The sequence below is a fragment of the Adiantum capillus-veneris genome, chromosome 2 (assembly GCF_014529385.1).
Source record: "Adiantum capillus-veneris isolate H3 chromosome 2, ASM1452938v2, whole genome shotgun sequence".
Lineage (NCBI taxonomy): Eukaryota > Viridiplantae > Streptophyta > Polypodiopsida > Polypodiales > Pteridaceae > Adiantum > Adiantum capillus-veneris.
The window spans coordinates 31,616,623-31,644,308 of NC_140932.1; the positions used below are offsets into that span (position 1 = coordinate 31,616,623).

Here is a 27,686-nt window from a genome sequence, read left to right on the forward strand (position 1 = left end):
ATGCCATCTCCAAAATTTAATTGGAGAACCAAACCATTCAATTGGTTGTATTGTAACATTTACAAAACCACATCAACCTATCACATGTGCATAACCTCAAAAAAGCAAACATGAATCTGAATTTCTTATGTATCACCAGAATAAATTGCAAAAAGACAGCCTGAGCCTGAGCCTGAGCTTTCGTAACGATTTGGAAGAAACCAGCATTGACCTGGCGATTCTCCTAGATAGAAACCTTATCTGTAGATCCTCTCCATTGGATAACTCGAAAGCTACCATAAACAAAAAGAAACAACATTCTATAAATTTAGGAGTTAGACAAACCCATAGCAAAAACAATGGAAAATTTCTTTCACCCAATCTTCCTGTTGTGTTGAAGTCTAGAAACATGCGGCTACATTACCGTGTGACTGCAGAGCATAGACTCCTGGATAGAGCACAATGGCTAGTTTTCAAAGGATTCACCAAAAAGAGCTACCTGATGCTGCCATCAGTTCTAGAAGCTGATTGCAGTTATACATACTGGTTACCATGAAGGAAATAGGAGGTTCACCGCCATTTTTCATTTGCGGCAACATATTCAGGGAGCCAACCCTGCATGGCTTCATCCTAAACCAACGATGGGAGGAATACAATCCATAGACACGGCAAACACAGCACGAATGTATTGCTGAGAGAGAAAACACTGTTTGCCAACTTGAGTTGTGGATACACTAAGAAGCAAATCCTGGAGTCTAGAGCCTCAAGAAATGACTCCCTCAGATTTCTCAGTAACATATTAATGTGTGAGGCTTTGGGGGGCAAGGTACCGCAAGAGCAGTTCTCTCTCTCTCTCTCTCTCTCTCTCTCTCTCTCTCTCTCTCTCTCTCTCTCTCTCTCTCTCTCTTTTTTCTCTCCACCCCCTCATACCTTGTATTGTACATCACCACCCCCTGGTAGTCTGCTCGCAGCACCCCTGTCACAGTTTTTATTATGTACCTTTGCCCTTTTTCTGTGACGTGCAAATTCAACCCTACGTGTACGTGGACAAGCTACTTCAAGACATGGGTTCAATTTAGTTCAATTGCCTAGCTTAGGAAGTGTTCTAGCACTTTTGTGAGTCTGTTCGCAGACCGTGTATGTCCAGACACTTATAGTAGATGCATGGTCATGCTAGTTGCACACAGCATGACCATCAGATTTCAGTCAAAACCCATCAGGAGCATTTTTACAGTGCACAAATCCTTTTTTCCTATTTTAGCCATTTTTCACTTATTATTATTAAGTGACTTTTGTTGGGAAATTAGGTAAGGCAAATTGGCAAGCAAGTATATAAGAAACCCTAACGCTAGCACTTTCTGGCTGAAGAGACAGCAGAAACACCTTGTTCAACAAGCACCTTCTCAGCAAGACCATTTTCGGCAACAAGCCTGGCGTTTTTCATCAAAAAAAGCGTTTTCAGCCATCACCAAGCCCTCACCAAGCCCAGGTGTTTTTGCATTGCAGATCAGCCCGGCAACAGCAGGACCAGCAGAAGCCTAGAGTTTTTGCAACAGACCCCAATTCAGCCCTAGCGTTTTTGATTTGCAAATCAGCCCCTAGCATTTTGCAGATTCATCGCAACAAGACCATCAGAAGCATCAGCGTTTTCAGTTTTCAGCATAGACACACCGTAGTAGAAGTCCCAAACCTCGCAGATCTCACCTTCCCGCAGCAAATACTCGCCGCACGGTCAGATCAACGAGCGTTTGCAGATTCAGCCCGAAAAACGCAGATTTCAGCATCTGCGTTTTCAGTGCGTCGTCGTTTCATCATCGTCACCGACATAGAGTCAAAATTCAGCAGATAAAGATTTGCAGATTTCAGCCATTAGCGTTTTCAGATTTCGGCCCGTCTCGTTGTCGTCCTCATCGTCGGCAAGTCCATTGCATAGTAGATATTTGTGCAATCAATAGTAGACCGCTCTCGCCATAGAGAGTGGGGCCTTCGGAGGAGGGTTCGACAACATTCTGGTGTCGTATTCTTCTCTCTCTATCTCTCAGTCTCAACACCTTCATTCACAGTGTTCACTTTGTTTGTGTCCATTGCACTCTCTCACTAAAGGAACGAAAGGCTCTCCCTTCCGTAAGTAAAAGGAACCCTTGAGCACAGTTCGAAGCACTCGTCTTGAGCAAAGTTCAACATTCACTTCCGCAGCACCTAACATTGGTACCAGAGCTTTGGCAGTGTTCTGTATCACTCAAGGAAAGAGCCACATAATTTTTTTTGCTTGTTGTGGTCGCACGTAACCCAAGTCCTCTTGGGCATGTCGATTCCTAATCGTGTTTTTGAAGAGTGACAGGAAACCCAAGAAAGAAGGGCTTGTCCAGCCTCCCCTTGTTTCTCTTTTCACTCATTGAGAGCGGACCGTGCACTTAGCGGCCGGCTAATCGACGTGAGGTGGGAAAAAGCAACCCTGGTGTGAGCGCAAGGCCGCCAAGGGGTGCGCCTGCGGGAAAGAGAAGAGCTCAGGTAAAGAGAAGATCCTTCTCTACCACAGATAGCAAGCTAAAGAAGAACCTCAAGACTTCCGAACCTCAAGACCCCTAAGAACCCAATGAAGTGCGCGAGCGAGAGCGTGTGTGAGTGTGTGCAACAATGGAGAAGAGAGGAGGAGAGGAGACCTTGTGTTTGCAAGGGCTAAAACTCACTCTCTACATGTGAGCCCCCTTATTCTATTATGTACATAATGAATAAGTATAGTGGGCGGGCACCTGGCCTAACCGGCCATACGGGGCTTTACCCCAACAACCTCCCACGTAAAGGCCAATGTGGCCGTGAGAGAGAAAAGTAAACCGTACAAAACCTGTACAAGGCCATCACAAGTATGACCTCAGCCAACACCCAGCTCCCTAAATCTGTGTGCATCCAGCTCTAATTGTAGAGTAAGCATAGAGCAATCGACACCAAACTCCTCACCAAAGCCGTACACATCCTGCAGGTATCTCACCATACGCGACAAAGTGCCCCTATGCTCAACGTCAGTCACTGTACGACTAACTGCTCCCACTCCAAATGCACCTACTGAAAATGCAATCTCGGGTCTCGAGATGAGTATCTCGTACATGAGACTCCCGAATGCTGATGCAACCCTCACAATCTCTGCCAATTTGACCATCTCAGTCGCTCAGAACTCCACTCATGGCAATCACCCTAACACCCGAACTCCGATCCTTGGAATCCATCCTCGTATCCATCGCATGTCACATGCGCACCAAGAGCATCTGTCTGTCCTGAACCCTGTGTGGTAAGAGCAATGCCTAGCTCTAACTCACACACATCAACCTCTAGCCCAAGCATATCCATGAATGACTGAATCCTCAACACTCAAGCCATCCATATCCGTCATCGTATCCACGGATGACATGCCCTGCTGCACAACTACCTGCACAACTGGCTCAACATGCTCACAAACTGGAGCATCATGCAACCTATCCGCAAAGGAGACATGCCTCGTCTCTCTGCATGGCTGCGTACTCACAAAGACACGGCCATCTCGCAGATGACGTACTCGCATCGCATGAATCGTGCAAACACTAGTACCTTTAGCTATGACTAGCTGTCCACGATGCAATCTGAAAATGTGCTCGTCCAACACTACTTGGCATCCGGCTATCTCGTAACTGACTCACAGAGATCAAGCTTTGTGTCAAACCTAGCACATGGCGTATATCTCACAACACATATAATGCACCACTCGGCAACAATAGTCGGACATCTCCTGCACCAACTATGTCATGCACTGAACCATCAGCTAGACACACATGTCCAAGCATACCACTAGCATATGTGCTAAACCACTCACGACTCGGCGTGACATGAAATCTAGCACTCATATCTAGTATCCAATGCGAAGGTAATGTGTCGTCAAAAACAGACACAAGAAAATCAAGAGTAAACATGGAAGCAAAGGCAACAGCTCCGTCATGCGTAGCCACATACGCTACATCTGCTCCCACATCATCCAAAGTGATAGCATCCCTCCTGTGCTGTCTCCTGTGCTGTCTCATCCGCCGAAAACAACGCCTACGTACATGGCCTGTATGACCACAATGCCTAAACACAACATCTCTATGTCTGTGAGATCATCCTTTCACTGTAGGCATCTCTCTAGACTCATTTGTGCCAAAAGCATTACACAATCTTTGCCATAACACTCGACATGTACATGCATCCAAACCAATGCGATAGACAAACTCACCAAGGTGTAACATAATCGTCGAACGTGCAAGCTCATTCAAGTCCTCCCACTCATCGTCAGTCATAGACTCTGGCCTAGCATCCATGCCCTGTAGTGGCAACACTTGGCCCAACTGAGTCAATGCATCATGCATATCTGCTTTCCAATGCTCAAAGTTTGAACCATCAAACTTTGTATGGAAAAGCACAAACCCTGACAATGATGTACATGCCAAATCCATGGCAATAAACTGTGACAAGACCAAGCACAAATTGATCAACTAACAATAGCCAAAGCCTGGCTAACTTATACACCAAGTACTATCAAAATACAACATAAGCTGGCATAAGCTGTGTAAGAGAAGTATCAGCAAATATGGCGATCAATGTAACGAACAAGTGAGCAAAACCACTCAAATGATGCCAAAAAACCCCGCTCTAATCCAAGAGTACTATGTGGTAATCGATGAAACTATCATCAACAATCTCCATCCTGAAGAGATTACCATATATATGTCAAATGACGTAATCTAGTGAGCAAACACTATCACAATGCGATGCCAAAACACTATGACACTGAGTGCCAAATGCAATCGAAACACGATTACAAACCATGCGCATAAACAAATAAACTCGCAAGAAAGATCCGACAGAGTTTCGGCAGTATTTGGCTATCTAACCATAATAACCATACATGCCATAAACATGCTCAAAACCATGAGCAAATCATACGCAAAATCCGCACTCAAGCATACATGAGCTGCCCCAAAGTCTCAACTTCCTGAACTTGGAAAACAATCCTGTAATCCAAAACACAAAGTGCATCAACCGCACTCTACAAGCGAGGCATATACTAGCATAAACTTGGATACAAACCAACCAAAATATGACACAAATTGATGGTCAAAACAGCTAAAAATCAGCCCACATATGCTATTGCAAGGCAAAGAATACCATCCGCCGAAAACGCACATCATGTGCATCCACATGGCAATGTAAACGAGCATCAAGCATGTACCAAATCTGTATTAAAGAGCATCAAAATCAGCTGAAAATTCAACTCACAATCATGCTAAAAATGTTTGTCAATCTCTTTGCAAATCCGTGCACCACACTCTTGAAATCTGCTTAATCGCACAAGTCAATGCATATAACCTTTGATTAATCCACTCTCGAATCCTGAGAGTCCACAAGAATGCATACATCCACAAAGTGTTCTCAATGTATGCCTATATATGTGTTGAGAATCTCAACCCACACTCTCTTCACTGAGAGAAAAGCATCAATGCACAAAACAAGATAATGACAAGGCTCAATCCGAGCTCTCCGAATGTAGCAAATCACCACAATATGCATGCATGATCTTCAACTTTTCGAATACCCTGCAGCAGCCGATCAGCCATATCTTCCAAACCATTCAGAATTTGCAGAAACTTCCTTCTGCAAAGTTATAGACCACGCGAAAATGGGGTTGGGAATCATGGAAATGGACATGAAATGTGCTGTTTTTACAGGTCGAAACAAATCTGTAAAAATCTGCATCTGTGTACTCTAGACGTGCAAGCAGTCTGAGTAATGTATCTCAAAATTGGTGAAGGTTTTGAAAAAACTTTCTTCTGCAAAGTCGAAGAGGACAAAAAACCGGTCAACAACTGCAGGAATTGACTTAAATGAAGACGTTTTGGAAGGCCAAAACAGAACTGCAAAAATGTATTGCAATTTTTGTTGCTTCTCTGTCTGCTTCCCCGCTGAGCTCCAATGGTGCTCCCAATCCCTGAGCTCTGATACCAGTTGAAGTGCGCGAGCGAGAGCGCGTGAGTGTGTGCAGCAATGGAGAAGAGAGGAGAAGAGGAGACCTTGTGTTTACAAGGGCTAAAACTCACTCTCTACATGTGAGCCCCCTTATTCTATTATGTACATAATGAATAAGTATAGTGGGCGGGCACCTGGCCTAACCGGCCACATGGGGCTTTACCCAAACACCCAAGACCCACAAGAACCCAAGTTCCTCGTGAACTTAAGAACCCATGACTTCAGTGGATGGTCATCACCCGAAGCGGAATGGATACTTCGCATGGAGGTGGTGAGCACGGGAGTGGCAAAGAAGAGTTTTCCCCACCAGGAAGTTTTTCCGACCCTCCCCCTTCCCCATCCACGCAAAGGATTGCATTAACTCCTGTGGAGGCTTTCGACCAGATGATGATGGACAGGAAGTTAGAACAAGAAGCAAGAAAGGCAGAATTTGATCGAGAACATGAAGCAAGAAAAGCAGAAATGGATCGCAAGCACCAAGAAAGAAAAGCAGAATTGGCTCGCGAGCGCGAAGAAAGCCGGTTAGCCTATGAGTGTGAGCTTGAGCAAGCGCGCTTGGCGACCGAACAGAGAACCCAACACATGCAAGAGTTGTTCCGACTCTTTTCTAGTGTGCAGGCGTAGATTGAACAGAATTAGGAAAAGGAGACTCTCTCAGTCTCTTCTTTTCCAAAGCATGACACACATGATTTTCATGATAATGATAAGCATGATGAATTGCTTGATAATGATAAGCATGATGATTTGCATGATCAAGATGTGATTATTCACGAGCATGATGATTTGTATGATCAAGATGTGATTATTCACGAGCGTGATGATTTGCAGGAAAAAGACATGATTGTTCACAAGGTTGATGGTTTAGTTGATACTTTGTCTAGTGAAGCTAACCTCATTGCAAATTCGATCAATCACGAAGAACCAATCTTGGCTCTCGAGTCGAGGTCCAAAGAACCCCCACAGGAAGATTCGATCAATCACGAAGAACCGATCTTGGCTCTCGAGTCGAGATCTCAAGAACCCTCACACGAAGTATTCTGTGTACGAGTGATTAGTCAGCACGCATTGTTCGAGTGTTTCATTCGTGATGCTTTCCTATATTTTAGTCACCGTCCTTATGTGATCCCTTTTAATAGGCATGACATATTGCACGATGAACACGATTCACTCATGAATGAGCACGGATGTATGTGGAACTCTCATGAAAAGATGAAATGTTTGAATTCAAGGAATTCACATTCCATGTCTCTTCCTTGGCATGACACAGTATCCACAAGAGCACAAGAAGGATTGAACATCAAGCATGGGCATTTCCATTGTGATTTGCCACAGTTGATTGATTTAGATCAGAAAGTCGTGTAACAAACTTAGACACTCCAAGTCAAGAATCTACCACAACAACACCAAATAACCACTTCAAAACTCACAATTGATTCAACACTAAGTGCCTAGAGATATTGGCCCCAAAGACTGGCGCCCCTTTCGGTATTTCTTTTTGTATTAATCTGTGTTCAAAGTACAAGAGTGCAGACAAGCGTTCACACTCAGACTCTGCGTCCATATACTCTGAGTTGTGAGAGGCCAACCCGCCTATTTAAAGGTTACAAGGGATGCCAAAAGCAGAGCCCCCAAAAGCTCAAAAGCTTTGCAAAAATAAAGCAGTTTCTCTTTCTCTCTCTCTCTCTTGCTAAAATAAAGCAAAGAGGCTCCCTCTCTCTCTCCCAATTGCGTAGGAAAAGCAAGCCGAAAAAAACGTTGTTTTTACTACTGCCGCAAAACACGAAAATCCGTACTGCTGCCACGTGTCAGCCAACCCGTGATTTTCGCTGCAGCCAACCAATCAGCATTTCAAGGTTAGGGTTTCAGCTGAATTAGGGTTTTTGATTTTAGGGTTAGGGTTTCAGTAAAATTAGGGTTTTTGATTTTAGGATTAGGGTTTTAGCAAGATTAGGGTTTTTGATTTCAGGGTTAAGGTTTCAGCAAGATTAGGGTTTCTGCAGAGCGGGCAGCCACGTCATCACTTTGTAACATACCCCCCTCTTGAAAGCATTGTAATCGCCCTCGATTACGCCTGCAAAACAGACATAGGCCATAAACTGTCTTAGCAGACATTGACTGTTAGTACCAACGCACTAGGAACACACATCTAGCACATGTACCAATCGACAGTCACATCACACAACATCACAAAACATCACTCGACATCACAGGACATCACATGACATTCAACAATTCATTCGGATCTTAGACCATGATTTATTGGCAATGTAGCTAGCAATCGCATCTAGATCCAGTCAAGACCTCATAGATACCCGATTGACTAGTCCCTATTGCAACCATGTCTATTCGAGATCATTTAGACCAAAATGTTGCAGTCATTTCGTCTATCAGTTCTTGCACTTAAAAACAAGTCAAGAACAAGTCAGTTTCATATTTTTTGGAATTCCATTTCATAAAGTCATCAAGCAGAATACTGTCAGCTCTCAGTATCCCTGAAGCTCAAAGAGATATCAGTGACTCTAGTATCAAAAATCGAGGCATCTGTTGACAAAGGAGCGGAGTAACTCCCCTCTTGTGCATCCCACTGCACCAAATCTCCGGCCAAGCTAAATTCTGGGTTCCATTTGGAGTAGACTATGCTAAACCAAAAGCTTCAAGGTAAAGATTCACATTCCGAGGAATATCTGCTAGGTCTTCCTCCTCCATTCGCTTCGCATCCATTGCAAAGTAGGTCTTGAATTTAACCAAGAACCGTCAATTCGCTTTACCTTCTTTCTTTCTTTCTGTGCCAATTTCTGTTCTGGAACGAGTGTCTACTCGTTTTCGTCCAATTCGGGTTGCACATCTGGCTCCCCATCTTCAGGCACATCACCTTTGAAAGGTTTCAATAGACTCACATGAAAGGCATTGTGAATCTTCCAAGTATTCTGGCAGCTTCAGTCCAAAGGAGATATCGGTTATCTTTTCGGAAAACCTGGAAAGGTTCACACTATGTCATGCTACGCTTACAAAGAAGCCGCTCCTTTCCCTTTTGTTTTCTTTCTCGGTCATGCCTTCCCATAATGTAAGAGCACCCAATCCTTCTCCTTCAATTTCAAATCGCGACAATAGCGATCTGCTGCCTTTTTCTGCCTTTCCTGAGATTTTTGCAAAGCCTTTCGGACCAAGTCCCTCGGGAACTGGTCGGCTTCAAAGAAAAATCTTATGTTTCGTGCTAAGGAAGGGTGGAACCTTCGTAGCAAATTCAAGAATCTCAAATGGCACCTTCCCCATCAAAGAGTTAATCGTGTTTCACTGAATTAGCAATCCCTGATTGCCCGTTAGTCTGCGGGTGGAACGATGACAAGAACTACAACCGCGTGCCTATGTTCTCCCAAATAGCCGTCCGAAACAGTGCTTTATGCCTGTCAAACTTGACCTTCTGGCATACCAAGCAGCTACGCACAAACTCGTCCACATCCTTCTTGAGTCTCGGCCAAAAGAAGAATCTCTCTACCCCTTTCAAGGTGGTAGCAATACCGCGGTGACCTGTAAACGGTGGACAGTGGCATTCAGTCATAACCTTTTCCCTCAACAGCTGTGTAACACACAACATGGTTTTCCTCATCTAGTAGCCATCCCGAATGGAATAGTGTGCTACTATCTCCCCTTTCTGTATTCAATTGAATACATCTGCAAAATCTGTTCTGTGGCGTATTGACCGACCATATCCTCGAAGTTCCTATGATGTATCGCGGAAATAGCCAGAACCAACGGCTTCCAAGACAAAGCATCCGCCACCCAATTCTTCTGTCCTTGCACATGGACCATCTGGAAGTAAACTGTGACAAAATGTTTGTCCACCGCATCTGCTTTTTCTGATAGCTGCTTCCGTGACAAGAAGTAGCATAAACTCCCATCATCTGTGAAAACCGTAAAATCGGCTCCGAGTAGGTAATGTCACCACTGAATAAGAGAATGGATAGCCGACAAAAGCTCTTTCTCACAAATTTGTGCTGTCAATTCTGGCCTTGAGAACAATCGGCTCTCGTACGCAATGACATTGGCCTTCTTGCATTAAGACCGCATCCAGACTACGACCACAAGTATCACAATATACTTCAAACGACTTCTGCAAGTCCGGCAAAGTCAAAACTAGTCCCGTAGTCAACTTCTCTTTCAAAGTCTGAAAGGCGGTCACCTCTATGGGTCCCCACGAGAAAGGGACTCCTTTCTGTATCAAGATATGTAAAGGGGAAGCAACCTCTGCAAACTGTCTAACGAACCGCCTGTAGTAGGAACACAGTCCCAAGAAGCTTCTAACTTCATGGACATTCTTCAAATCAGGCCAATCACGGATAGTCTCTATCTTGGCTGGATCCATTTGCACTCCTGCTACTGAGACAATGTGTCCCAAAAAGTGTATCTCTGGTAGGAAAACATTTCACTTTTCTTCACATCAATCACTAACTTGTGATGCCTGAAAGATCTGAAGCAAATGATCTCTATGTTCTGCTTCATTCTTGGAGAAAACAATGATATCGTGAAAGAAAGTGACAACAAATAGCCTGTACTCTCGAAAAATCCTGTCCATCATCCGGTTAAATGTCGAAGTAGCATTGGTTAAGCCAAAAGGCATCACCACAAACTCAAATAACCCAAAAGTCGTTCGAAAGGCTATCTTATAGACATCTCCCGGCGCGATTCGGATTTGATGATATCCACTTTTCAAGTCAATCCTGCTAAGCACGAGGATCCCTGAAGTCGGTCAAGTATATCATCGATTCTAGGAATCGAAAATCTGTTCTTGATGGTGATTTTGTTGAGAGCTCTATAATCGATGCACATTCTCCAAGATCCGTCTTTCTTCAAAACCAACAACACTGGAGAGCAATACGGTGAAGTACTAGGCTGGACAAGACCCTTTTCCAAGAGGTCTTTCACTTGGTTCATAATCTCTTCGTTCTAGGCTCGGCTCACACGGTAAGGTGGCCGGTTCGGTGGTGTGCTTCCTGGAATCAGATCAATGGTATGATCTTCAGGACGAGCGGGTGGTAACTCGCTTGACAGGCCCTCTGAAAAGGAATTAGCATGAGTGTGGAGAAAATCTTGGCGTTCTTTTGTTCAGGTCAAAACATATTCGACCTTTATCCATCGTACAGTTCTCTACCAAAAAGTGAGTAAAGAAACTAAAGTTCATCAAGTACAATCTCTGAGCCCTTCATTTGTCAAAGTCGCTTTTTCGGCCCAGTAGTCAACCACGGTATTGTTCTTGTGGTACCAAGGGATTTCCAGTAGAACGTCACAACCTTCCAAGGCAATTACGTAAAACTCCTCGTGCCCTAAACACTCTTGTCATTGCAAACGAAGTTTTCAAATGCTCGGTGTAATGGCAACATCCCGTCCGGGTGCCACTCGAACTACCACCGCCTGTGGCCTCAGCCTGTCCATCGTAATTCCAAATCGAAAGAGCTTCCTGATCTTTCCTTTTTGCCCTAAAAACGGCAAAATTTGTACTTTCCTTTATGTAATTCGGTTCGGGTCCCACACAATGCGGTACCAGTTCTGCTTTTTATCGGCCTTTTCTTCCACATTCCTCAGCTGCTCTCGAACTCTCAGGCCTTTCGTCGTCCTTGTCGTTCTGTTCTTTTTGTGCCTTTTTAGGGCACTTCACGGAGATATGTCCAGTTTTCCTGCATCCAAAGCACTTCCCCTCCCTGATGAAGCAAGCTCTCTCCTCAAGAGTAAGCTTGGGTTGTGCATCTTTCTTTTCTGGGTTGCTCTTTCTCTTTCTACTTTCATTTGTCGAAGTCTGTTCGGCTCTTTGTGTCATAATCTCATCGGTGAGATAGGTCAGACTGCCAGAGTGAATGGCAAAACCCCGTTTCGCATGACTCATCAACTCCTGAATAGAAGCTAACTTTTGTTCCAAGCAGTGATCTCGGATCTCTGTAGGTAGACCCAAGGTAAACCGCTCAATCTGTTCCCTAAACGAGATCTTCTTGAATGAAGAGGAGGGTAGAAAAGAGCTCCAGAACCTCTCGCAATAAGCGTCCACTGTATCTTTCTTGGTCATCCGAAGAAGGTTCCAAGCAGCTCAAATATCACGTTCATACTCTCGAGTCAGCCAAGAAGAAATAAAAAGCTTCTTAAATTTCAGCCATTTAACTGGCGCAGTCTTGTTTAAAAGAAGCGTGGACCACCAAGTTTGAGCATTCCCCTTAAAGTAAGAGGCAGCTCTCCGAATCTTAGAGTGCTCTAAGTAGCATCCTCCCGTGAAAGCGATGTCAAACTGTTGTACAAAAGACAAAGCCTTCGAAGCATCTCTATATCCCGAAAACGTATCAAATTTAATTGACTGTCCACCTTCCTACTCTCGGAATTTCTTGCTTTTATCTTCCAGAAAGTCATACTGGTTGGCTTTGTAAAAATTCTTCTTGTTTGCATAAAAGTTGTTGACGTCAGAGTCTGAACTGTCTGTAGACGAGTCCTTTGTAGAACTGTCTCTCACTGGGCAAGATTTAGACTTCTTTGCCTTTTTCTTGCCCTTTCCGAAGCGTTGTTTCTTGCTTCGCTTTTTGCCTTTTCGGTCTTCTTCGCTCGAGTCAGATGAGCTAGAAGAACTGTCAGAAGAAGAAGAAGAAGAAGAATTGGGTACTCCTTCAAAACGAACACGCTTCTTCTGTTTCTTTGCCTTTTCAAAAGTCAACTGACGACCCAAAAAGCCCGAGAAGTCAGTGCCTTTCTTCTGCTTTTTGCCATGCTTTTTAGCTTTGTTCTGCGCGTCAAAAAGCTGAGCAATTCGCACATCAACCACGTCTTCTAATTCCTTCTCTGTATACTTCTTGTGAGCAAAAGATTCTTGAGAGCGGGTTTTGGGGGGTAGTGTTGTGGTTTTCTGCCACTGCGCGTGCACTTCCTGGAAAGAAGTCTCGCTCATATATTTTGCAAATTTTGGGTCCTTCGCAAAATTGAGCATCAATCTTTGTTGCGTCGCCGATCAATTGTTGACGCTCCATCTCTCGACGCTCCGCCTGAGTAGGCCTAGGCAAGCCATACTCCTTGCCTGAATCTTCGTTGTGATCCCTTCCCACATCTCCGCATGCAGAGGGAGTCAACTGATCCTTGCCTGAAGCCATAGGTGCCGCGGAAAAAAAATTTGGGATCAGATTTCCCGTAGAAGAGAAATCGGCCGTGCTCTGATACCACTGTAACGGACTTAGACACTCAAGTCAAGAATCTACCCCAACAGCACCAAATAACCACTTCAAAACAGTTCACAGTTCACAATTGATTCAACACCGGCAGAGTTCCGTGCCTAGAGATATTTGCCCCAAAGACTGGTGCCCCTTTCGGTATTATCTTTTTGTATCAATCTGTGCTCAAAGTACAAGAGTGCGGGCAGGCGCTCACACTCAGACTCTGCGTCTAGATGCTCTAAGTTGTGAGAGGCCAACCCACGTATTTAAAGGTTACAAGGGATGCCAAGTAGAGCCCCCAAAAGCTAAAAAATCAAAAGCTTTGCAAAAATAAAGCAGTTTCTCTTTCTCTCTCTCTCTTGCTAAAATAAAGCAAAGAGGCTCCCTCTCTCTCTCCCAATGCGTAGGAAAAGCAAGCCAAAAAAAACAATGTTGTTTCTACTGCTGCCGCAAAACGCGGAAATCCGTACAGCTGCCACGTATCAGCCAGCCCGTGATTTTCGCTGCAGCCAACCCGTCAGCATTTCAAGGTTAGGGTTTCAGCGAAATTAGGTTTTCTGATTTTAGGGTTAGGGTTTCAGCAAAATTAGGGTTTTTGATTTTAGGGTTAGGGTTTCAGCAAGATTAGGGTTTCTGATTTTAAGATTAGGGTTTCAACAAGATTAGGGTTTTTGCAGAGCGGGAACCACATCATCACTTTGTGAGATCAAGATTCGACCCCATTGTTTGCGTGTGTTTGATGAACGGTTTGGCACTCCGTCTCTATGTTCATCTCCATTGCATGCACAGTTTTTCCAAAAGAATAGAATTTTCCAGTCACTTTACATGGAATGGGTATGTTCATGTTTTTGTGTTGGAAGTGGTTTTAAGAATTTTCATCCTCGGAGATTCTTGAAGAAGGTAGACGCATGACTATAGACAAAGTTGAAGCATTGAAGGAGCCTCAGAAGACTTTGTGTCGCTTTCGGCGGGCGGCCCAAAGAAGCAAGCGTTGCAGACCTTTATGAAGTTCAAGTATCGCATGACCCACGCATAAGAGTGGGCCGGCGAAGAGTCCTTTCCAGGATTTCGGACGCTGTTGGCGATCTCCCTCGATGCCATACAGTTCGGTACCAGTACCTCACTTTGAAAAGGAGGGGATGTCACGTGCACATTCAACCCTATGTGTACGTGGACAAGCTACTTCAAGACATGGGTTGAGTTCAGTTCAATTAGCCTAGCTTAGGAAGTGTTCTGGCACTTTTGTGAGTCTGTTCGCAGATCGTGCATGTCCATACACTTAGAGTAGATGCATATCCTCTAGTTGCACACAGCACGACCATCAGATTTCAGTCAAAACCCATCAGGAGCATTTTTACACAGATCCTTTTTCCCTATTTTAGCCATTTTTCACTTATTATTATTAAGTGACTTTTGTTGGAAAACTGGGTAGGGCAAATTGGCAAGCAAGTATATAAGAAACCCTAGCGCTAGCACTTTCTGGCAGAAGAGGCAGCAGGAACATCTTGTTCAACAGGCACCTTCTCAACAAGACCATTCCCGGCAGCAAGCCTGGCGTTTTTCATCAGAAAAGCCCAGCGTTTTCAGCCATTATCAAGCCCTGCCGTTTTTGCATTGCAGATCAGCCCGGCAACAGCAGGACCAGCAAAAGCCTAGCGTTTTTGCAACAGACCCCAATTCAGCCCTAGCGTTTTTTATTTGCAAATCAGCCCCTAGCGTTTTGCAGATTCATCGCGACAAGACCATCAGAAGCATCAGCGTTTTTAGTTTTCAACATAGACACACCGCAGTAGAAGTCCCAAACCTCGCAGCTCTCACCTTCCCGCAGCAGATCCTCGCCACACGATCAGATCGACGAGCATTTGCAGATTCAGCCCGGAAAACGCAGATTTCAGCATCTACGTTTTCAGTGCGTCGTCGTTGCATCGTCGTCATCAACATCGTCACAGACATAGAGTCAGTATTCAGCAGCTAAAGATTTGCAGATTTCAACCATTAGTGTTTTCAGATTTCAATCCGTCTCGTCGCCGTCCTCGTCTCGTCGTCGACATCGTCGGCAAGTCCCATTGCATTGTAGAGATTTGTGTAATCAATAATAGACCGCTCTCGCCATAGAGAGTGGGGCCTTCGGAGGAGGGTTTGACAACATTCTGGTGTCATATTCTTCTCTCTCTATCTCTCAGTCTTAGCACCTTCATTCACAGTGTTCACCACTTTGTTTGTGTCCATTGCACTCTCGCACTAAAGGAACGGAAGGCTCAACCTTCTAAGTAAAAGGAACCCTTGAGCACAATTCGAAGCACTCATCTTGAGCAAAGTTCAGCATTCACTTCTGCAGCACCTAACATTTCCGATACACAGATGACACACTATCATACACATTGTTTTGTCTCGTAGGTACATTGTTTTGTTTCATAGGCCGATTTTGGCCTCTAGTGGACGTAAATTCTTCTTCTTCTTCTTCTTCTTCTTCTCTCTCTCTCTCTCTCTCTCTCTCTCTCTCTCTCTCTCTCTCTCTCTCTCTCTCTCTCTCTCTCTCTCTCTCTCTCTCTCTCTCTCTCTCTCTCTCTCTCTCTCTCTAGGTAGTGCTTGAGGCCAAGCTGAGTTTGAATGCAGAGCACAAGGGGTTACGTGCACCAAAACATGCGGGCTTTAGGAAAGCCTTTTCTACTAGAGAACATAGTTATGCATCTCGCGTGAAAGCCCAATTTCATCCTCTTTGATAATTTAGTCAATTTTAGGTATCTTTTACTTATTAGACATGATGAATTGGGTTGAGGAATTCAATTCAGAAGTATATAAGAAACACCATCAATAACCATCTAATTCATTGCCACTTTTCCTCCAAAAAGGGGAGAGAGAGAAAATGAAATAAAATGTTATATTAAACGTCTTAAAAAGGCCAAAATGACCTATGAGACCCCAAATAGTTACATCTCCGGGGAATCTAATAAAATGTTTGGAGCAAAAAAGAAAACTAAAACAACTAAAATAAAATTGTAGGGCACTATGAGGGGGTTGACTAGGAGCTCTCTAGCAAAATACAAAGAGACAATCTCAAGAGGGTATAGAACATCATCACCATCATCAATGTCCGAGAATGTCCAACATTGGTCGCAATTGAATCTCATTAGTGTCCTCCATAGTAAGTACTCTGATTGGGCATCTCCTGTGCTATAGTAGAGCAGTCTTGATCTTCTGTTGTAGTCTCCATCGATGTCGTAATGCTCCTCATAGTCGTGGGCGTCTGGATCTCTTGAGCTCAAGGGCTCAGTCAATCAATGTACCTCTAGTGCGGGTGGACTCTGAAACCTGTTGTGGTGGTTGCTCCTCTGGCTCCATAGTAGCTAGTCTGAAAAGTTTGTGATCTATCTCTAGGACTGTCTCTCTCCGCCATATCCCCTCAGTAGACCCTCTCTGTGTCTACACAAGTCTAAAAGATACAGACCAAGGCATCTCTTATTCTAGTATCTCATAACTCTAGACAATGGTCCAAAATCCTCTCTGAAGAGACAATGAAAACGGACCCATATCTCGTAGAATAGTGACCAATGGCACATATAATGCAACTCCGTATCTAGCTCCATATGGCATAACTAACATGTCCTAGCCTCCGCTGGTACTCCTCTAAATCTACCAGGCTCAATCTCAACCTGATGTGAAGATGTGGCAATAGCACATCGTATCCCATGAGATAAATGAGTGTCCATGCAACTAGCCCTGATCACAAACCCATCCTCCATAAGCTCTCTGTAGAAAGCCATCTTCGTGCCCAACTCATGTGTCGACTGTATCCGAGCCAATCCGGTGTCTAACTAAATCAAGTCTTGTCTAATGAGTCTGGTGGTCTTTGTCCGCGTGAGAGACAAGGAGAGTGCATCCACCAATGAGTACTGGAAGGAGGGAAGTCTGTCGATTCTGAAATCATGTAACTGAAACCAAGTTGTCATCTATGCATATTAGCAAGATGTATCTTCCTAGTGTGTGGGGGGGGGGGGAGACCGAATTTGGTTTTGGCGCTATGCTGGTTCTTCGGCCTCTTTGATTTCCGCAAAGAAAGTGTACGGCCATTTGCAATCGTTCTCTTGGATCTACGAGCACTATAATAAGGTATGGAATATGAACAAGAGTGTTACATGGTGACGGAGTAAAGTCATGAAAGTGTGGCATGCAAAATTGCCTCTGAAGGAGAGACTGTTCTCCCGATTGGTAAATTTCTATGTTCTAGGAGATTGGCCTCTTCACGATGTGTTCGATGTGGTGCAGAAGTTGAGACCATTCCACATTTACTGGGGTCTTGTTCTCATACGCTACAGTTTGTGGACTGCATCTCTACTGCTCTTCGCACGCGTTTTCCTGGCATGCATTTTGGTAGATATTTCTGAATCTTTGGAGTACTTCCGCCATCGATTCAGCCGTATGCATACTTAAATGGCTAGGTCAGATTCTAGGCGCTTTGGACGGTGTGGAGAGCACGTCGCTCCGCTAAAAACGATCCGAAACAGGGAATTGCAGCCTGCTGTGTTTTTTTGCAGGTTTAGGGTTTCGCACCTAAACTGCAAGGGAACACCAGGGGAGCCTCGTGAGAGCCTTGGGATGCGTGTACAGGCTTTTGGGCACTCGACAATGAAAAACAGAGAATTACAGCCCGCTGAATTTTTGTGACAGCTTACTAGAAAGCTTCCAAATAGCGAGGGAATCCGCCCTAGACAGGTACTTTTGACCTACTGGGATTTTCGCGTCATTATGCTGCCAAAATCAGGTTGGAAACCTGCGTTTTCAGCCCTCGCCAGGTTTGAACAGCTTTGTGAAAGCTTGTACTAAGTGGTCGTATCGTCTACCTTAAATTGAATAAAGAAATACCGAGAGGGGCGCCAGTCTTTGGGACCTACAGGGTGTCGGTCTCGTGTGCTCAGTGACATTCTAATCGCTGGACGCAACTCTGCTCTCTTTCCTTCTCAGTGCTCTGTGTAAAGTTAACAGGTAATTGAAATAGTACCGCCCTCTACGTTGTACATGCCGGTTATACATCTCTCTAGACTCATTTGTGCCAAAAGCATTGCACAATCTTTGCCATAACTCTCTAGTTGTACATGCATCCAAACCAGTGCAATAGACAGACTCACCAAGGTGTAACCTGATCGTCAAGCGTGCAAGCTCAACCAAGTCCTCCCACTCATCGTCAATCGTAGACTCTGGCCTAACATCCATGCCCTGTAGTGGTAACACTTGGCCCAACTGAGTCAATGCATCATGCATACCTCCTTTCCAATGCTCAAAGTTTAAACCATCAAACTTTGTATGGAAAAGCACAAACCTTGACAATGATGTACATGCCAAATCCATGGCGATAACGTGACAAGACCGAGCACAAATCGATCAACTGACAATAGCCAAAGTCTGGCTAACTCGTACACCAAGTACTGTCAAAATACAACATAAGCTGGCATAAGCTGCCTCAGAGAAGTATCAACAAATATGGCGATCAACGTAACGAACAAGTGAGCAAAACCGCTCAAATGATGCCAAACACCCGCTCTAATCCAAGAGCACTATGTGGTAATCGATGAAACCATCATCAACAATCTCCCTCCTGAAGAGATTGCCACATATATGTCAAATGACAGAATCCGGTGAGTAAACACTCTCACAATGCGATGCCAAAACACTATGGCAAAGCAACCACTGAGTGCCACATCCAATCAAAACACGTTTGCAAACCATGCACATAAACAAATAAACTCGCAAAAAAATTCCGGCAAAGTTTAGCTAGTATTTGGCTATCTAACCATAATAACCATACATGCCATAAATATGCTCAAAACCATGAGCAAATCATGCACAAAATCCGCACTCAAGCATACACGAGCTGCCCCAAAGTCTCAACTCCCTAAACTTGGAAAACAATCCTGTAATCCGAAACACAAAGTGCATCAACCGCACTCTACAAGCGAAGCATATACTAGCACAAACTTGGATGCAAACCAACCAAAATATGGCACAAATTGATGATCAAAATAGCTGAAAATCAGCCCACATATGCCATTGCAAGGCGAAGAATACCATCCGCCGAAAAGCGTACATGTGCATCCACGTGGCAATATAAATGAGCATCAAGCATGTACCAAATGTGTATCAAAGAGCATCTAAATCAGCTGAAAATTCAGCTCACAATCATGCTAAAAATGCTTTCAAATCTATTTGCAAATCTGTGCACCACACTCCTGAAATCTGCTTAATTGCACAAGTCAATGCACATAACCTGTGATGAATCCGACTCTCGAATCCTAAGAGTCCACAAGAATGCATACATCCACAAAGTGTTCTCAACGTATGCGCATAACAGAAATTTACAATCATTTAGCTTTTGATGTTTTGAAGTCATATGTGCATAATCAGCAGTCTCATTGGGAGCACTATCTCCCTTTGGTTCAAGCAATTTTGAACGACTCTTATTCCTCTGCCATTGATCGAACTCCATATGAGACAGCTTTTAGACGTCCGTTCCAATCACTTTAGACTTGCTCGGTCAGTTCAATGCCTGATGCCAATACTAAAAGTCAGTCATTGGATGAGATTTCTGAGAGTGTGAAGCTTTGGCTAAGCAAGGCTCGGGAGTCTTACTCGCAACATGCTAAGAAGCATCATCAGGATGTTACTATCAAGGAAGGGGATTGGGTTTATTTAAGAATCGTGAAGCAGCATCTTAAGAAAGTCGGAAAGAAGTATCCTAAGTTGTCTTTCAGAATGTATGGTCCATTTCCTGATATTAAAAAGATCAATGAGGTTTCGATGAAACTGCAATTTCCTAACTCATGGTCAATGCACAACGTTTTCCATGTTTCTTGGTTGAAAGTGTTCCAGGAAACACCTCCGAAGGACATTTCCAAAGAAGAAGAGCCCGAGATCATCAATGAAGCTAAAGTCATGGAGCCGGAGCAAGTGTTGTTGCATCGGTTTCGCAACATGATCATCAACACGACATTCAATACCCATCGTGAGCATTTTACAGTGTATAGAACCCATTTTTCCCAATTATCATTTTTCACTTATTATTTAATAAATGACTTTGTTGGAAAACTGAGTAGGGCAAATTTGCTAAGTGACTATATAAGAAACCTAGCGCTAGCCCTTTCTGGCAGAAGAGGCTGCAGAAGTTCCAGCAACTTGCAGTGCACCTTCTCAGCAAGACCAGCAAGAGGCCTAGCGTTTCCAGCTAGCAGAGCAAATCGCGTTTTTGGCTACAGATCAGCCTAGTGTTTTCTGCTATAGATTCAGCCTAGCCTTTTCAGTAGATAGCAGACCAGCCTTGGTGTTTTTGCTACACATCACCTGGCGTTTTTCAATTACAGATCTTGCCTAGCGTTTTGCAGTTTCCGGCGTCAAATCAGCCCCAGTGCATCTGCGTTTTCAATTTTCAGCACTTAGACACAGCAGATCAGTCCCTAGCCTCGCAGGCCTCACCTACTTTAGCAGATCCTCGTCATACCCTCAGATCAGCCAACATTTTCAGATTCAGCCCGCTGTTCGTAAATTTCAGCACCTGCTCTTTGAGGCATCATCTTCGCGTCGTCGGCCATCGCCGTCCTCGCCGACACAGTGTCAGAATTCAACAGAAAGTCAGCGTTTTCAGATTTCAACCTGTCCTTGTCGTCGTCGTCATTGTCGTCGACATCGTCGGCAAGTCCATTGCATCTAGACCATTGTACCAACTTTGTGTAATCAATAGCATTGACCTCTCTTGCCATAGAGAGGAGGGCCCTTGGAGGAGGGTTTGAGAACCGTCCGGTGTCGTCTCTCTCTCTCTCTCTCTCTCTCTCTCTCTCTCAGTCTCGGCACCTTCATTCACAGTAGAATTCACTTTGTTTGTGATCATTGCACTCTCTCACTAAAGGAACGGAAGGCTCTCCCTTCCGTAAGTAAAAGGAACCCTTGAGCACAGTTCGGAGCACTCTCTTGAGCAAAGTCAACATTCACTTCCGCTGCACCTTACATTACAGAAGGGAGCTCTTCGTCACAATGGAAAATTCTCTCTCTCTCTCTATCACAAGACGGGCACCACGTGCCAATAGAAAAGAACATACTGAACAGACTTTTAGCACTTCAATAACAACTGAACTAGAAGAGAGAGACGACATGCAACACGGAATGGCGGAATTCCACCCCAGAGAGTATTTGCCCCAAACCTTGGCGCCCCTTTCGGTATTTCTTTATATTGCATCAAGACTGTACAAGCCGGTACTCCAGACTCTGCACCTTGTCCAGGAAGCATGCCAAAGAATGAGCTCTAAGCTCATATTTAAAGGCCCTTCGCCTAAAAAGCAATTACAGTGAAAAGCCTTCAAACTCAAAAGCATCTGGTCCAAAAGCAAAGCCGAAAAGCTGTCAGCGCAATTTACGGAAATCCGTACAGCCTGCCACACATCAGCCAGCGCAAGACTCGGAAATCCGTGCAGCCTGCCACATCATCGTGTCAGCGCAATTTTCGAAAATCTCAGTTTTTGCGTGTGTGCGAGTCCTGCTTTATTTTAACCCTTTATGTCACTTGGGGCCCCATCGGACGGGTCCCCATAAGTTGGTAGGACTTCTTCTTCTATTACTTGCTCTTCTTAGGATTTAGGCCCCTCGGCTGGCATCTGTAAGTTGGCTCCATTCTTTAGGCTTTGACACGTCAGCAGTTTGTTACATCTCCCCTTCTTGAAAGAGAGTAATCGTCTGCAATTACAGCATAACTGCAAAACAACTCAAGTTAGCTCAAAAACTTCCGAGGGACAATCAATTTGCTCTTTTTATTAAGGAGTTAGCTTCTCCTTTCTGCTCTTTTGACCAAGGAGTTAGCTTCTCCTTTCGGCTGTTTTGATCGAGTTAGCTTCTCCTTTCTGCTCTTTTGATCAAGGAGTTAGCTTCTCCTTTCGTCCAAATCGGAACTCTTGATATTCCGACGTAGTAAAATTAGCAATCACACCCAGACCGTACTGATGTTCCACGGGTGTCTTGATGCACTAAAATTACATACCCAGGCAATCTCATCAAGTAGGAATATTCAGTAATTGACACATCACAATGCAACACAAATGCTCACATATGCACGTTACAAGACATAGAAACATAAAGCCGTCGATGAACACTCCCCCCGCAAATAACCATCCAGGTCCGGGCCATGAGCTGTTCAACGACTCCCTCGTCACTCCTCCCGCAAATAACCTAAAAAGGTCCGGGCCATGAGATATAGAGGCCTTTTACAACCAAACGCCCCCCAGACCGCAGCCTGCGTCGTTTGGAGGTGCTGAGAGTAACCACTACTCAGACTTCTTAATACTCCCCCCGCAAATAACCACAAGGGTCCGGGCCATGAGTATGAACAAGCATTGTTAAACATCATTTCTCACTACTCCACCCGGGAGTAAAATCACCAATCATTGAAACCAACATTAAAACCAGAGTCAAACATTTCAAATCGGCACCAAGACAGGTTCAAAACAGATACCATCCATTTCAAACAAATTCCAAACAGGATCACCAAACAAGTTCTCAAACAGATTTCAAACTTAAAAAGCAATCTCGACATCAAATGAGCTCGAAAAGTCGACCGACTTCCCATCCTAGAACCTGCACCAAAAATTAAGGTTAGGTTCATTCTGTAAGGTCGTAGCCGAGCACAACATGGTCCATCAGCTCTTGGACAAACAGTGTTTCTCTGGCGGCGATGGTAGTCCCAAGATAGCAATCGCACTGGACCTCCAAGGTCATCTGATCGTGAAGAGACATCTACTGAGAGATGTCGAGAAATTTCAAGTTATAGTCTGCTAGGGTTTCCATGACAAGCATTTCAAGATACCCCACTCTGCCAGAAGTTGCACTCCAAAGGAAGATGTCAGAAACCATATAACTTCGAGCAAAATTTTTCTTGAAAGCTTGCCAAGTACTTGGAGTATGCTGCTTGGTAGCTATCAACATCTGCATGGTACTGTCTCTGAGAAAAACAGCAGCTCGAAACAAATCTTGGATCCTTCTCTTGCAAGTGATCTTAATGGCTTATGCCCTGTAAGACATGAGCGGTGAAGACGGGAGCGTGCCCGATGCGCGATGAAGTAAGGGTGGGAGTGGCTAATAAGCGCGGGTTGGAGGGCGAAGATACCTCAAACAATAACTCTGTCTGCTCTTTTGTAGGACCGGTATGCTTTCAGAAAAGCACACGCCTGATGCTCTGATACCACTGTCACAGGACGGGCACCACGTGCCAATAGAAAAGAACAAACTGAACAGACTTTTAGCACTTGAATAACAACTGAACTGGAAGAGAGAGACGACACGCGACACGGAGTGGCGGAATTCCACCCCAGAGAGTATTGGCCCCAAACCTTGGCGCCCCTTTCGGTATTTCTTTATATTGCATCAAGACAGTACAAGCCGGTACTCCAAACTCTATACCTTCTCCAGGAAGCATGCCAGAGAATAAGCCCTAACCTCATATTTAGAGGCCCTTCGCCTAAAAAGCAATTACAGTGAAAAGCCTTCAAACTCAAAAGCATCTGGTCCAAAAGCAAAGCCGAAAAGCTGTCAGCGCAATTTACGGAAATCCGTACAGCCTGCCACACATCAGCCAGCGCAAGACTCGGAAATCCGTACAACCTGCCACATCATCATGCCAGCGCAATTTTCGAAAATCTCAGTTTTTGCGTGTGTGCGAGTCCTGCTTTATTTTAACCCTTTATGTCACTTGGGGCCCCATCGGACGGGTCCCCATAAGTTGGTAGGACTTCTTCTTCTATTACTTGCTCTTCTTAGGATTTAGGCCCCTCGGCTGGCATCTGTAAGTTGGCTCCATTCTTTAGGCTTTGACACGTCAGCAGTTTGTTACATCTCCCCTTCTTGAAAGAGAGTAATCGTCTGCAATTACAGCATAACTGCAAAACAACTCAAGTTAGCTCAAAAACTTCCGAGGGACAATCAATTTGCTCTTTTTATTAAGGAGTTAGCTTCTCCTTTCTGCTCTTTTGACCAAGGAGTTAGCTTCTCCTTTCGGCTGTTTTGATCGAGTTAGCTTCTCCTTTCTGCTCTTTTGATCAAGGAGTTAGCTTCTCCTTTCGTCCAAATCGGAACTCTTGATATTCCGACGTAGTAAAATTAGCAATCACACCCAGACCGTACTGATGTTCCACGGTGTCTTGATGCACTAAAATTACATACCCAGGCAATCTCATCAAGTAGGAATATTCAGTAATTGACACATCACAATGCAACACAAATGCTCACATATGCACGTTACAAGACATAGAAACATAAAGCCGTCGATGAACACTCCCCCGCAAATAACCATCCAGGTCCGGGCCATGAGCTGTTCAACGACTCCCTCGTCACTCCTCCCGCAAATAACCTAAAAAGGTCCGGGCCATGAGATATAGAGGCCTTTTACAACCAAACGCCCCCCAGACCGCAGCCTGCGTCGTTTGGAGGTGCTGAGAGTAACCACTACTCAGACTTCTTAATACTCCCCCCGCAAATAACCACAAGGGTCCGGGCCATGAGTATGAACAAGCATTGTTAAACATCATTTCTCACTACTCCACCCGGGAGTAAAATCACCAATCATTGAAACCAACATTAAAACCAGAGTCAAACATTTCAAATCGGCACCAAGACAGGTTCAAAACAGATACCATCCATTTCAAACAAATTCCAAACAGGATCACCAAACAAGTTCTCAAACAGATTTCAAACTTAAAAAGCAATCTCGACATCAAATGAGCTCGAAAAGTCGACCGACTTCCCATCCTAGAACCTGCACCAAAAATTAAGGTTAGGTTCATTCTGTAAGGTCGTAGCCGAGCACAACATGGTCCATCAGCTCTTGGACAAACAGTGTTTCTCTGGCGGCGATGGTAGTCCCAAGATAGCAATCGCACTGGACCTCCAAGGTCATCTGATCGTGAAGAGACATCTACTGAGAGATGTCGAGAAATTTCAAGTTATAGTCTGCTAGGGTTTCCATGACAAGCATTTCAAGATACCCCACTCTGCCAGAAGTTGCACTCCAAAGGAAGATGTCAGAAACCATATAACTTCGAGCAAAATTTTTCTTGAAAGCTTGCCAAGTACTTGGAGTATGCTGCTTGGTAGCTATCAACATCTGCATGGTACTGTCTCTGAGAAAAACAGCAGCTCGAAACAAATCTTGGATCCTTCTCTTGCAAGTGATCTTAATGGCTTATGCCCTGTAAGACATGAGCGGTGAAGACGGGAGCGTGCCCGATGCGCGATGAAGTAAGGGTGGGAGTGGCTAATAAGCGCGGGTTGGAGGGCGAAGATACCTCAAACAATAACTCTGTCTGCTCTTTTGTAGGACCGGTATGCTTTCAGAAAAGCACACGCCTGATGCTCTGATACCACTGTCACAGGACGGGCACCACGTGCCAATAGAAAAGAACAAACTGAACAGACTTTTAGCACTTGAATAACAACTGAACTGGAAGAGAGAGACGACACGCGACACGGAGTGGCGGAATTCCACCCCAGAGAGTATTGGCCCCAAACCTTGGCGCCCCTTTCGGTATTTCTTTATATTGCATCAAGACAGTACAAGCCGGTACTCCAAACTCTATACCTTCTCCAGGAAGCATGCCAGAGAATAAGCCCTAACCTCATATTTAGAGGCCCTTCGCCTAAAAAGCAATTACAGTGAAAAGCCTTCAAACTCAAAAGCATCTGGTCCAAAAGCAAAGCCAAAAAGCTGCCAACGCAATTTATGGAAATCCGTACAGCTTGCCACGTTATCAGCCAACGCAAGGCTCAGAAATCCGTACAACCTGCCACATCATCATGCCAACGCAATTTTCGGAAGTATCAGTTTTTGCGTGTGTGCGGATCCTGCTTTATTTTAATTCTTTATGTCACTTGGGTCCCCATCAGACGGGGTCCCCATAAGTTGGTAGGACTTCTTCTTCTGTTACTTGTTCTTCTTAGGGTTTAGGCCCCTCGGCCGGCATCTGTAAGTTGGCTCCATTCTTTAGGCTTTGACACGTCAGCAGTTTGTTACACTCTCTCTCTCTCTCTCACTCACTCTGTGTGTGTGTGTGTGTGTGTGTGTGTGTGTGTGTGTGTGTGTGTGTGTGTGTGTTTAGTTAGTTTCTTTCCCATGATGTGACTCTTTGGTCTCATAGGTCATTTTGGCTTTTAGAAGACGTTAATATAACATTTCATTTCCTCTCTCTCTCTCTCTCTCTCTCTCTCTCTGTGTGTGTGTGTGTGTGTGTGTGTGTGTGTGTGTGTGTGTTTAGTTAGTTTCTTTCCCATGATGTGACTCTTTGGTCTCATAGGTCATTTTGGCTTTTAGAAGACGTTAATATAACATTTCATTTCCTCTCTCTCTCTCTCTCTGTGTGTGTGTGTGTGTGTGTGTGTGTGTGTGTGTGTGTGGGCACAAACAGTGGCTGTATATTGTGTACAAAGAGACCTCTAGAGATGCTCAAATGCCTGTCACCCACAAGATGTACAAGACGGGACAACAAGGTGGCCTGTATTAAGAATGCAAAGTGAACTATTATGGAGATGTGTGATGCCATGTGATGCGATCATGGTCAAGTTTGAAAAGGGCTGAAGATCTCGTCCATGTTCGTAGATAAGAGTGCTGACGCCGCTCCGCTACCCTGGAGGAGGAACCCGCTGAAGTATCCCACTGGCTACAAAGAGCGTGTAGCAACTCAGTCCAACTAACTATCAACATGCTGGATGTAGGGGAAGACTGTGAGCCAAGAATGTGAGCACGAGCATTCCATATGGTTCCAAGAGTAATGCTACAAATTGTAGTGAAAACTCCATTCCTTTGGGAAAGGTCCAACTAATTACCTATACATGAAATCCTCCCTCTCTCTCTCTCTCTCTCTCTCTCTCTCACATGCATGTCCTCTAGAGGCTCACAATGAGCCAGGCTAGATCCTAAGCTATACTAAGATGGATGCTGACCTGTAGCGGTAGCTTATCCACGTGGCTCAAGTGCAATGCACACATGATATCACTTGTGTTTGGTCCCTCATGGCATTAGTCTACTTTTGCATACACCCTACTATCTATAATGTGAAGTTTTAAGATGATTAACGTTATGTTTTATGTTTCTATATGTCAATCGGCTCTTTTGTACTAAAACACCTTGGGCATCCTCTCATGTGAAAGGTCCCTTCGCTGAAAACTAATGTAGGCATGTTGCTAGAATCAAATCACACCTAGAATCAACACTCCACCTTTCAAATCAAGCTCATTGCATAAGGCAGCAAAATAACAAGTTAAAAAACAAGGAGTACCTGGAGACCGGAGCGTACAATAAAAACCTACACAATGAGAAATTTAAATCAAATCATGCACGAAGGGACAGGACACAACAGACATACCCCACACATTGCTTGCTAAATACTATCGTGTCACCTCAGCATGAAAGAGCAAGCAGTCCTGCCACACAAAGAACAACAAAAATTGAGGCACTCTCATTAAAGATGCAATGTCCAG

At 44.5% G+C, this 27,686-nt stretch overlaps 1 long non-coding RNA gene across 1 annotated transcript; it reads right to left on the reverse strand.

Annotated features, from left to right (window-relative positions):
- On the reverse strand, positions 1 to 27,686 carry LOC147462591 (uncharacterized). The gene is made up of 3 exons (XR_015190001.1): positions 27,606 to 27,686; positions 27,485 to 27,511; positions 1 to 272 (listed from the first exon to the last, which is right to left on the reverse strand). It is a non-coding gene; the product is annotated as an uncharacterized LOC147462591 (long non-coding RNA).